Raw genomic sequence first — 12177 nt, 5'->3', positions numbered from 1 at the left:
TACCATATTGACGCAAGGATCGTGCAAGAATATTCAAGAAACTTTAAAAATCGTATAAACCTTTAATAGTCGCAAACAGTCTCAAAGAGTCGTCCACGTTTAGAGTCCGAAAAATGTTCTCTTTTTAAAGTCTTTGATAGCTTTTAAGAGTCATAAATTGTTTTATGTAGGTGGTATGTCCACGGAGACGGCTCTTCATAGCCTTTTGTGCAGGTTGGAAAAGGGAATGTCTGCCGAGGGGTAGCTCTGGGAGCGTTTCTAGATATCGAAGGTGTATTAACACCACGTTGGATTCCATTAGCGAGGTTTTGGCATTGATGCGTCAATTGTACGATGGATTCGCGCCATGCTCGGAAGCAGAGTCATTATATCCTCAATCAGGACTACGGAAATGAGCTCATCGGTTACTAGAGGATGTGCGCAGGTTGGAGGGTTGTCTCCACTGCTGTGGTGCCTAGTGCTAGACGAGCTCCTCCGCACTTTGAGCGAGGACAGAGTGTATATACACAGGGATACGTGGACGATCTCACGATCGTCACAACCCTTGAACAGGAGGATCGGTGGTGCAGTAGCCATGGGCTCTTCGTTAAAGTTGTTCCATTTACGAATAAAAATAGAGCGGACCTACATGGGCTCACTCTTCGAGAACGTTAATTGGGTCTGACCAGGTCAGTGAAATATTTTAATAATAATTTAAATAATGAATTAAATAATTGCAAATCTCTTGTACTTTCGCAGCATAATCAATCACACACCGTAATACTGAATTCGATAGGTGATCCATGAGAATTTTATCGTCAGACAAAACACACGAATGAAAATCTAGGACCACTGAAAACTTGGACAACTCTACAGGATGAAGCAAATACGCATGTAAAAAATTGGATGATAGAAGAGTTTAAAACAAATATGGCTAGAGGGTACCTTAATAAAGCGTTTTCAACAAAAAATTGCGGGAGAAGCCCTAAATTTTCCATAATCTTAATACAAAGTTCACATAATTTCGTCGAAATGTGAGGCTATGTTACTTGTACTTCATGACTACCTTTTTAAGTTTGTGTCCAACTTCAATTTCTTAAGGGGTTATGTTATTTTTCCATGTTTGGATGCGTTTCTAATTACACCATAATAGCAGTAAGATAGTTCTTTACATGTTTTACATAATTGATGTGTACATTATTTACATATGAGCAACAATCTTCGAGCTAACAAAGTGTACATACTTCTAAGATTTTCTACAACTTGATTGCACTTGATCACCGATTGATATAAACAGACCTTTGTAGTTCACCGGCGGTCGATAACAAAGATGCGGTCTATGGAAGATGCAAAAGGTATCCCTTTCTCTTTCGAGTGATAAAGGCGGTGGTTCTGGTCCATACGGAAAACGCAATCCTTGCCAGATGCAAAATGCAACACTTTATACGACAATCAAGTTTAGACTGTATGCTCTTTCAAAAGTGGTTTTATTATAGTGTATCCAAATTTAACACGGATGTGATGTATAAGTCGAAGTAAACCTAAAATGGTATTGCATACTATTGTTATTAGATTAAATGTTAATAAACCAAACATATTTCAATTTAAAGAGACGAAGAAGTTTAACACTTAACCGCTTAAAAAAATTAACTGTCACTTCTGATCATAACCTGAGATTTCGACGAAATGACGTGAACTTACGAAATTGACCGCTTCTACCACATATTTTGTTGTTGAAAATGCTTAATTAAGCTGTAGAACAACACGAAGATGGATCTATAAAACAAATTAAAAGAAATCTTCCAATTTTGGAAAATTACGTGTGCAAAGAAGGAAATTTGTTACCTTCGATTTTTAGTCACGGTTCAATCATGCTAGACAGACTTCCAACGCTCACGTAATAAAATTATCACACAAAATGAACATCGGGGGCGCCAAAGATTTTAAATTACCTTCCCATTATGTACATCAATTATCTCGCCGTATAATATGTTTAACTACGTGTCGTTAGGCTCGCATAATTCCCTTCAATTACCTACGGTGTTAAAAAAAACCTTTAAAATGGAGCGCGCGCGGTAAATACGAAAAGAAGACAAAAAAATGTACGTTCTAAAAATAGGACAATGAATTACTGTTAAAACGAGCAGGTGAGATGGACTATTGTGGCAGCTGTCGCAAAAACCGATTTCTTCGACCATATTTTTCGTTCTTAAAACCTCGTTTACATATAAACGTAATAATGGGATGCTCCCGATTTTCGACAATGGAAAATTGTACTTACATTTGCTGATGAGGGACGAGATGTCGGGGCGAAGGTGAAATCTGTAATGAGATTCGGAATTAATTGTGTACAGAGCGACGAAATTAGTTGTGTCTATTCGGTAATGATGCAAAGGTGCATTTTTGTGTAACAAACACGTAGATAGGGCAGATGTTCTTGTCTGGAAGCAGGTGAATGTTCCTCTTAATTAATTGTAAGAATATTATAATTTACGGTTATGGTTCAAATTGCGAAAGTTACGTAAGTTCACGTATTCAAGGATAAATGCACAATGCACATCTCGAGACATTATTATCCAATTTGCGGTGTTTTATTCAACGCAGTCTCGTGACATCCTGCTTTTTTTGCGTCACTTCCTATTCGCTGTCCTACCTTTATGACTTGGCATTCCAAAGCGCTTCCTCTTGAAGAGTTTCCCGCAGATATTATAAAAAATGCCAGGAATGCGCGGGAAAATTAGAACAGGAAGTGATTGTAACATTAGACGACTGTCAACACGCGAAGCCAGTTTTTGAAACCACAAATTTTGCCATTGCATTTCTCTGTCGGCTTTTGTAATGTAAATTTGTTTGAGAATTAAATACTCGGAGCAAAGGTCGTTCGCCGATCGTGTGAAATTTATTAACGCTATAAATAACGACCGTAGTAGGTGCATCTTGCAACTGGCAATTATTGGTCAATCCCTTGCAATTGAATCGGAAAAAAGGACGACTCATTACGGGTCGTTAAAAGTTATTCGCCTTTAAACCGAGTGGCGTCGTCGCCCAGAATAGAAACACCGGCGCGGCGCGTCGTTACGTCATACTTACACGTAATCCTTATAAAATCCTCATAGATCACAACACTTTCACGCCGTTCGACACAATTCGAAACTGTTTTTCGTAAATTGCAAGACGCTTTTCATGTGTCGCTCACACTGAATGAAAGCGTGGAGGGAGGTACCCACACCAAACAGGATTAGAGAGGACAGGATGGGAAAATTGCCTAGCGGAAACTTGAAAAAAAGTTTAATTGTGAATGATTTCATAATTACGAAAATTAGCTAATATTGCATATTTTCCGCCAGTCGGTTTATTTTTTTTTTCGCGAAGCCGCGCGTCTAGAATTGCATTCCTCGCCCACGTCCATTCTAAAAACGGCAACAGTTCATACTGCAAAAATGTTTTAAAATACAACGGGAACAATCGATTTGCCTTTTGAAATATACAACTTCCTGTCGAGTGGATTCTTTCAATTATCGCATGCTATTGACTCTACTCATTCATGTGAGGAACGTAGATTTTAATTGATTGTACAATGCGAAACGAAAATAACCGCGCCGGCGATAATTAAAACGCTCCAAGATGGGCCAAAAGGAACGCCTTCTTATTAGTAGAGAGCGCCGAATTAAGGTTAAAAGAATTCATGGTGAAAGTTCATGGAAATGTGGGATGAAGATTTTAAAGGGCTTAACTCGTAAAGGAAATGCTAGTGATTCATCTACGTCTACAGTAGGAGTCAAGCACGGAAATGTATTTTTTGCTCATTTTCTAAAAGCACTTGGTACGTATTCCGGTATTACAAAAACACCCATATTTTCTCTAGATTACGTCTTCATCAAGAAGTTACCGAAAAAAAAAGAGCCCCAAAACCTCTTGATGAAAGTTTTTGCAATCGCCAAAATGATGACTATGACTCTTCAAAGCAATGTTTTTTTGTTACCGGAAAGAAATTAATGATAAATCTTGTCCTGGCACCAAACCAAGATAAACAAGAAAACAAAATTAATACGTGGCAATTAATTAATAACCAAGAATCTCTTTACCTATCCCCAATCTCTTTGAAAAAATGATACGCTCTTTACGTTTTGGTCAAGTTTCGTAAAAGTCCTCCACATTGGGGTGCCCTGAGGTGGCTTTGGAGATCTTTTGGCTGGAAATAAGTTTGCATTTATTAATCCTGGAGAAGAAAATTCATTCACCTAACACCCCACCCACATATTGTTGACCTTGATTTTTTTAAGTGGGCTACCAACCCACCCCATTTCCCACAAATTTAGAACTATCCATGCCCGACCCCGGATTCGAACTTCAACTTCACTGTGCCACAACTGTTGTTTGGCGTATGTTAAATTTTTCACATTTGGTAGAATTATTTATCGAGGTTCACAGCCCTCGGCTTGACAATTCAAAATGGGACACCCTGTATTTTATTCGCTTTTTGGAATCTACCTTAAGTGCAACTTGCTGCCCTTGGTAATATATTCTTCTGTATATACAGGGTCTTCCAACAGTGTGGATCTTTCCTAACTGGTAAAAAATATCAAAAAAACGTTTTGTGCAAATGTCTATAGTCTATAGATGGTTGCGCATCTACAGAAATTATTTTTGAATGTACAGGGTGTCCCATTTTATGTATCAATGCACAGCTGATTTTTTTTAAATGGAACATTCTGTATATTTTTAGCTGATTCGATGTCATTTTTTACCCTCTGCATGGAAACGTAGTCACTATTTGGATGTTTGCTCGGATTGTTGTCAATGTTGACAAAGAAATAGTAAAATGTCCATATTTCCAAGTGCCATAAAATTTTCTTTTCAAATGGAACTACCACTATTTTATTTTTCTATTGGATAGGCTATTCTACTATGTCCTCTTGAATTTTTATAAGGGGTGTACTGTCAACCCCGTAGTTTTAGGTTATTCCATAGTTTTCACAAAAATAGTTACACATTATAATTACATGTTTATAAACAGGAGTAGGCCGTGATAATAAAAAACCAAAGAATGTCAGACAGGAAATATATGCCATAAATTAGTTATTGGCTGCAAGTGTCTTATTTCGTAGTAAAATAAGATTATTTTTATTCATTAATTAATCTTATTTTACTACGAAATAGGGAGTATAATTTAGTTGCTTACTTTCTGGCATTCTTTGGTTTTTAATCATTACGGGTTTATAAAATGTAATTAATTAATGTCGAGATTAATGAGTAGGTAACTATTTTTGTGAAAAATGTTGACTAACCTTAAAACAACGCAGTTTAGGCACAGGACATCCCTTATAAAAATTGTAGAGAACACAAAAGACTATCGAATAGAGAAATAAAATAGTGGTATTTTCATTTGAGAAAAAATAGTTATGGCACCTTGAAGTTTGGAAATTTCACCATTTCCTTGTTAACACCCTGTTATCACTAAATCAAACTTTCTCTTAGCGTTTCCTTTTATTCAGACTAACCAAATGTATTTCCTAACTTTAAAATCAAGGTCGCTACCATTTATCAAAGTGGGGCTTGCTTATGGGGAATTATTCGGAAAAAAATTAATAAGATGGTAATTGGCAACATTGACAAAAAATGACATCGAAACAACGAAAAATATACAGGGTGTTCCATTAAAAAATTGGACACCCTGTAAATTGAAAAATAATTTCTGTAGACTATATAAGATACTCAGTCTTGGTAAAATATGTTTAAAAATTCAGAAATTCTGATCAGTTCCGATGAAAAAAACCGATATTAAGCATATTCGTTTTTGTTTTTTGACCCTGTTTGAAAAGATATCAAAAAACAAATAAGCATTTTGTAAGCTTTAGAAGATGCCCATAGATTTTAACTGCAACGTTTCGTCTTTAAAAACTATCATCGAAACGAATCCAACGATGTGACACAATATGATTCTTTATTTCATTTAAAAAGGAACCACCAATTAAATATTTTGACATTTTTTCAACGCCTACTACACGAAAATGTTAAAAATTGTTTATTACTTAGGTCAAAAAAGGCTTGTAATTAAATTTTTAAGATTTTGGTGTAGTAGGCGACGACTGTATACATAATAAAAATGCTACTCGATACAGTATGTACTTTTTTTCAGGTCCATATAAAAATATGAAGGTGATGATGGTTTCTCAAAGACGAAACGTCGCAGTGAAAACCTGTGGGCACCATCTTGTAGAACTTACAAAGTGCCTATGAGGGAGTCTTTTCAAACAGGGTCAGAAAAAACACAAATATGATTAATTTCGGATTTTTTCGAATATCTTTGGGAATGATCGAAATTTCCGAATTTTTAAAATATCATTTTACTAAACCCTAAAATACGCAACTTTTTTTTGTAATTTAACCGACTGTGTACTGCTGATGGTTTCCGATTTCCCCGTCCTGATCACGCTTATCTTGGACACACTGTATTTACCCGCGTATTATAGGCGTAAAAGAATAACCCTACCGCAGTGAGCAATGCGTGACGCAACAAGTCTCTGGACGCAAGACGCAACTAAACAACGGCCAATCAGCCACATCACCAGCAATTTGAAGATTAGGAGAGTGAAGGGAGTTAGTGATTTGACCAGACTTTACCGATTGACTTCTTTTCCAAGTTAGGACCCTTTTACAGAATTGTATTATATTTTGTAGTACCAAGGGGCGAGTTCGAATGCTACTCTCCAGCTTTGGAACCGTGATGCGAGGGGGACTTGGGTTTTTGCGATATTGGATATTTTCGAGAAGTAGACTACCAGCACTGATCCAGATCCTACCACCGTACATATAGGTGGTGCAGGATACATGGATTTTTATACGATATACAGGGTATTCCTAAACATAACGTACATAAGGATGGGGTCAATTCTTCATAGGTTCGGAAACGCTACGTTACCGATCTAAAGGATGCTATAAAAATTTTCTTTCTCTTGCAGTTCTTGAGATATGTAACTCAAATTTGGAATATAAGTTATGGCTTAACATCATTGGTAGAAACTGAAGGGTAGCACTGTTCGTTTCCTTTAAAAAAAGTAAAATCATGAACCGCTTCGTGCGAATTCAAATCTCATTAGGTTAATGGCCACAGCCAGACGAGTTTGGATAGCGTGAACTACAATAAGAACAGACGCGAGTCGTCAATTTTGCGTTGGTTCCGTTTCTATTACAAAAAAAGAATAGTGAAGGTGGAACTCAAATGCTGACAATGTTTCAATCTATGAACTCATTATTGTTCAATATTTCAGTATATTTATTCGCTATCGAGTTGTTTGAAGTTGAGTTTTCAGGTAAATAAGGTTACGATAAGTTCAAACAGTTCCAGAGTACAGGGTGTCAGAACCAAAAGAGAGCTAGTCGGAAATATCTTTATGAGCAGTAAAATTTAGCATACAATCAAAATTTTAATAATAAAATGTAACCTTCCGACGGAATCTGAAACAGAAAACTAGGCGTTAAGGACTCGAAGAAGACACTAAAAAATTAAAGACGTAAAAGGCGTCTAACGTGGAAAGCAATGTGTCAGACGTCACAAAGTAGGTATGGATAGGGAGTGTGGAGGAATCGTGAACGGATCTCCAGGAAAAGTGTAAGTGCAATATTAGAGAATTTACAGGGAAGTGTGAAAGGAATCAATATGAACAAAAACCGCCAGGAAGAAGTATCCTTAAAAGAAAAAAAGCGCCAAGAAAGGAAGTGTGATAAAATCATGAAGGATGCGTGCAGATAAGTTGTCTAAAGGAAGAATGAGAAGTAGTGCAGGCGGTGTCAATAATGTGTAGAGGTAGTGTTACAGGGCGTGCTGTGAATCTGAAGGAAATGAGTGGAAAGGAGTAGTCGGGAAGGAAGTGTAAAGGAAAAAGATGCCGTGGAAAAAGGACGAACAAACAAGGTATAAAAGTAAAGATGAGTTTCAGAGATGTAAAGAAAGTGGAGGCAAAACGCGTTGGTGGAGAAGGGTAATGGAAGCTATAGCAAATTTGCTGGTGCTAACGAAGAGCCGGTTCCTTATCAGATTTTTGCTCTTAAACGATAGGAAGGAGATAAGCGAGAAGAACGGCCGCCCTAGTGTAGATGTCAGTTAGAAAAAAAATAAATCACGAAAAGCATAAAAGTTTACTTTGAAGAAAATGAAGCGTTGCTTTTGAATCAGCATAGGACAAGCGTTGTGTTGATCGATATATAAGGGTGGCAATTTGAAAACTTACCACCCCCCATGTCGACATATTTTAAAAAACCAAAATCTGTTTTGGTAATTCGGAGGGGGAATGGCGACGCACCCCCTCCAACCCAGCCACTCCAAAGTGACTCCCCTCCATGTGTGATACGTCGTTGGAAAGCTCTGAAAAAGTCCTTCCCAACCATACCAAATAGCATTACATTTAGGTTAGTAATTATCGTGCAAATCAAAAAATAAACTAATATGATACATTTTCTAAAGTTGGTTTTTATTTCAATAAATGTTCAAAATGGTTTCCGTTATTGGTAAGACAGTAGTATAACTATTATCAAACTCTTGTCGAACCTTTTCAAATGTTGGTTTTGCAATATTTCGACATTCTTGAATTATTCTGTCGTCTATGTTCGCCGGTTGCGTTTTAAATACCACAGATTTCAAATGTATCATATTAGTTTATTTTTTGATTTGCACGATAATTACTCACCTAAATGTAATGCTATTTGATATGGTTGGAAAGCATTTTTTCAGAGCTTTCCAACGACGTATCACACATGGGGGGTCACTATTTAAGATTTAAAAGTTGGGGTGGCTGGGGCGCAGGGGGTGCGTCGCCAACTATGTCATTGTGATTCCCCCTCCGAATTACCGAAACGGATTTTGATTTTTAAAATATCTCGTTTATTTACTAAGACATGGGGGGCGGTAAGTTTTCAAATTGCCACCCTGTATAAATTAGTTCAGTTTAACCGCGGAGAGTACATTTTCATTCGCACTGGAGATCTGCAAGTATCGTACTCGCAAAGTTAAATTTTCGTGCGGGCTGCATGCGTAGACTTTAGCGACTGCAGATTAATTTCGTTCTGTGATCGCATACACTCTAAATTCGGAAAAGTTTGAGGCGAGTCTGGTATAAATAATTTAATCGAGATTACAGGTGTAGTAAAGTGCTCACAAAACGTGCTACGTATTCCAAATCCGCGCATATTTTAATGAACTTTAATCTCCTTCCGTACTTACCGACTATCTGTGATATCCTCAGCCCAAGAAAAGCTGAAGCTGCATATAGTAAGTACTGGATCTATTCAATATGAGGCGGGACGTAAGCCAAATTTGTCAGCGTATGTCGGACTTCATATACCAACGATTATGAACCTTAACCTAGGGGAATTCTCAACCAAAAGATTTTAAGTCTCTCTGGGCGAAAATGAATGGTAAGTGAACAAGCCTCACGTTTGGGTTTTGGATAATCAAGGATTAAAATGCAACTAGCGTAAGGATTTACAAGCACAATAAATGGCAAAAGTTGCGAGGAGTGAAAATATTTTATACTATACAATGTGTCCAAGAACAGTATGTCTATCATGAGGATCTCCAAACCATCAACCATCAAGACCTCTCAAAATCGTTATTCATACACCAAGATCATTGGGAAAAAGATTAAGAGCATTATCCCAATGCCAAAGACATTAATTTGATGCATTTTTGCTAACTAAAATATGTATTTTGTAAGATTAAAATAAATGGTTGTTAAAAAAGTGATGGTAACATAACGCCTCGTAATTGTAACTGTAACGCAACCCGATTTGCTTATACGTATAGTAAAGTCGAGTGGTCCCGAGCGGTCGCGAACATTCTAGAACAGAATAAGTCATGTCTCTCGGAGTTCGTTCTTTATCGCCAATGACTAATGTTTCATGGCGCCTCGATGTCTATCGAAATTTCTGGAATGTTCGCTACGCTATTAGTATTCATTAGATTAAAGACGAACACCATACCACAAAGTGGTCAGAAATTAATCATTTCCAGTGTCTGTGTTAAACTGTTCCTCACAGTAAAAGACATGTAAAAAGTCGACGTTGAACCTTTTCAATTTGTTTAATATTCACTAAAGTATGATTGCCAAATACAAGCACAGTAAAAACCAACTTAGATTTTGGTTATATTCAGGAATAATTTATTGTTTTCACCAGTGATATAAATTATACAGATCTTCTTGCGGTAATTCATCTCATGATACCTTTGTAAATATTTTCAAGTCGTCGGTAACTAAAAGGTTATACGAATACATTAATAAGTATAAAAAAAGAAAAGGGCCCAATCTTGAACCATGTGGAACAACAGACGGGAGTTCAAACTTTGCCTTGTCAAAACTGCGAAACTTTACATGAATTCCTGAACATGTTTTTTGAACAGTTGGACCCCCTCCCCCCCTTTATAAACAATAGGAGTGCATTTTCCAAAAAGAAACTCCTATGGTCCCTTATATGGAATTTAGCCCAAATTTTGCGTAGATGTAAAGAACAGACAAAAACTAGGCATCCAATTTACATTAACGAAATGAGTCAACTTCCGGTAGTGTTCTAAAATTCAAAATATTTCAATTGAAAGGGACGCATGGAATAATTCCAGATAGTGATCGACTGGACTCGTGGCTGGACACAATGTAGATCCAGAAACGAAAGTACCACACACATCGCAAAAATTAGTACACAAAAGTACAGGACATACTCAGTAAATGGAAGTACAATTTCGCGTAAATTACCTACCACAAGGTACAGATCAAAATCGACATTCCCATACACAGAAATACTGAAACAATTAAAAACGAAAAGTTGGGTAACGAGGGAATCCTTCTACCATTGTAGTCTAGCGCGCATTTTGACCGAGACGAAAATAGTCCGAAAGTGTTTTTTATCCATTGTTCTTTTTTTTCCATATACGTACACGAAGTATTGTGGACGTAACTTCCCACGGCCAATTCTCACGTTGACAGGTTCCCTTAGGAACAGCGGCATATTATTTTCCCAGTTGATAGGGTCGAAGCACCTTTCAAACTCCTTTCTATTCATTAAGGAACACAACGAAACTAGTTTTCATTCGTGGATACCTAAAGTTTTCCTCCGCCTTTGCATTATTTTACAACCCGATATTTAACCTACTTTCGCGTTTTATTGGGAAAAGAATAAACACTTAAAATTTATGTGGATCGTTAAATTAAGTGTAAAATTTGTTTACGTCCTAAGTTTCCTTAATGATAACAATTGAACTGGTTTGAAGCTATACGCAGGAAATGTAATTGGAAATTCTTGACGGCTTTTAACTTTGTCGTTTTGAAAACACGGAAACCATTAATGCACGTTCAAAGAACGTTTATGCGTTGTGGTCAAATCAATCGTAGAACACGCTGCTATCGTAAAACTGCATTGTTCCGAGACTTTCCTTCCTTGCAACATGCATACCGAAGGATGCTTTTGTTGTTGCTAGATATTTCGATTGCAAATTTCACGAGCGGCGAGCGAGCGAGAACAGCGTGTGAGAAAGGTTAATAACCCACCCACATTGAGACACATTCATTCATAAAACTAAATCCAGAATGAACACCGACCAAACAACCATCATATAAAAGGTGCATCCTGTACAAAAAAACCGCAAATTTAAGAGCTCTACACGACTAAATAGTTATCTACACACTTACTTGCATAAGTTAAGTGCACTTTAATCTTCACTAACCTACTTATTTATGAGCTATTGTTTTAAATAAAAAGTCTCCAACGGTCGTTATTTGATAACAGCAAATACTAAACGAACGAACGAAGGTATAATAAAAAAAAAAGAGTATATAGGCAGAGGCAGGCGCGCATTTACTGTTACGAAATTTGCATATTAAATTACCAGATGAAAAAAAGAAACGTGCGCCCCTTACGCGTTTTGTTACGTCGTTGGCGCGAAGACATTCTCTGAATGGCACCCACCTGTTCGAAGCCTACGACGAAATTAAAATGCATCATGGCCTTTATTGTTTTTATGACTTATGTATACTAATGCTTTACACCTGCTTTTCTGTCGTCCACTACAAACCTACTCGTAACGTATGCAAAGGACAAATTCTCTTTAATCGGGTCCATATACGTAACGCACGTTTCCAAACATGTGTCTCCGGAGGATCAAGAGAGGAACGCCACCATACACGGCGACGATTCCGAAAAGTGACGGTA

At 37.2% G+C, this 12177-nt stretch overlaps 1 long non-coding RNA gene across 1 annotated transcript in view; it reads right to left on the bottom strand.

Moving 5' to 3' along the window:
- Positions 1-739: 739 nt before the first annotated feature.
- The window catches only part of LOC116174384, a 37411-nt gene continuing 25973 nt past the window's right edge, over positions 740-12177 (bottom strand). Inside the window, exon 4 of the long non-coding RNA XR_004146102.1 lies at positions 740-2301. This is a non-coding gene — a long non-coding RNA (uncharacterized LOC116174384). The remainder of the gene's footprint in view (positions 2302-12177) is intronic.

Source organism: Photinus pyralis, unplaced genomic scaffold, assembly GCF_008802855.1.
Source record: "Photinus pyralis isolate 1611_PpyrPB1 unplaced genomic scaffold, Ppyr1.3 Ppyr1.4_LG6, whole genome shotgun sequence".
Classification (NCBI taxonomy): domain Eukaryota; kingdom Metazoa; phylum Arthropoda; class Insecta; order Coleoptera; family Lampyridae; genus Photinus; species Photinus pyralis.
This window is presented reverse-complemented; position numbering and strand designations above follow the sequence as displayed.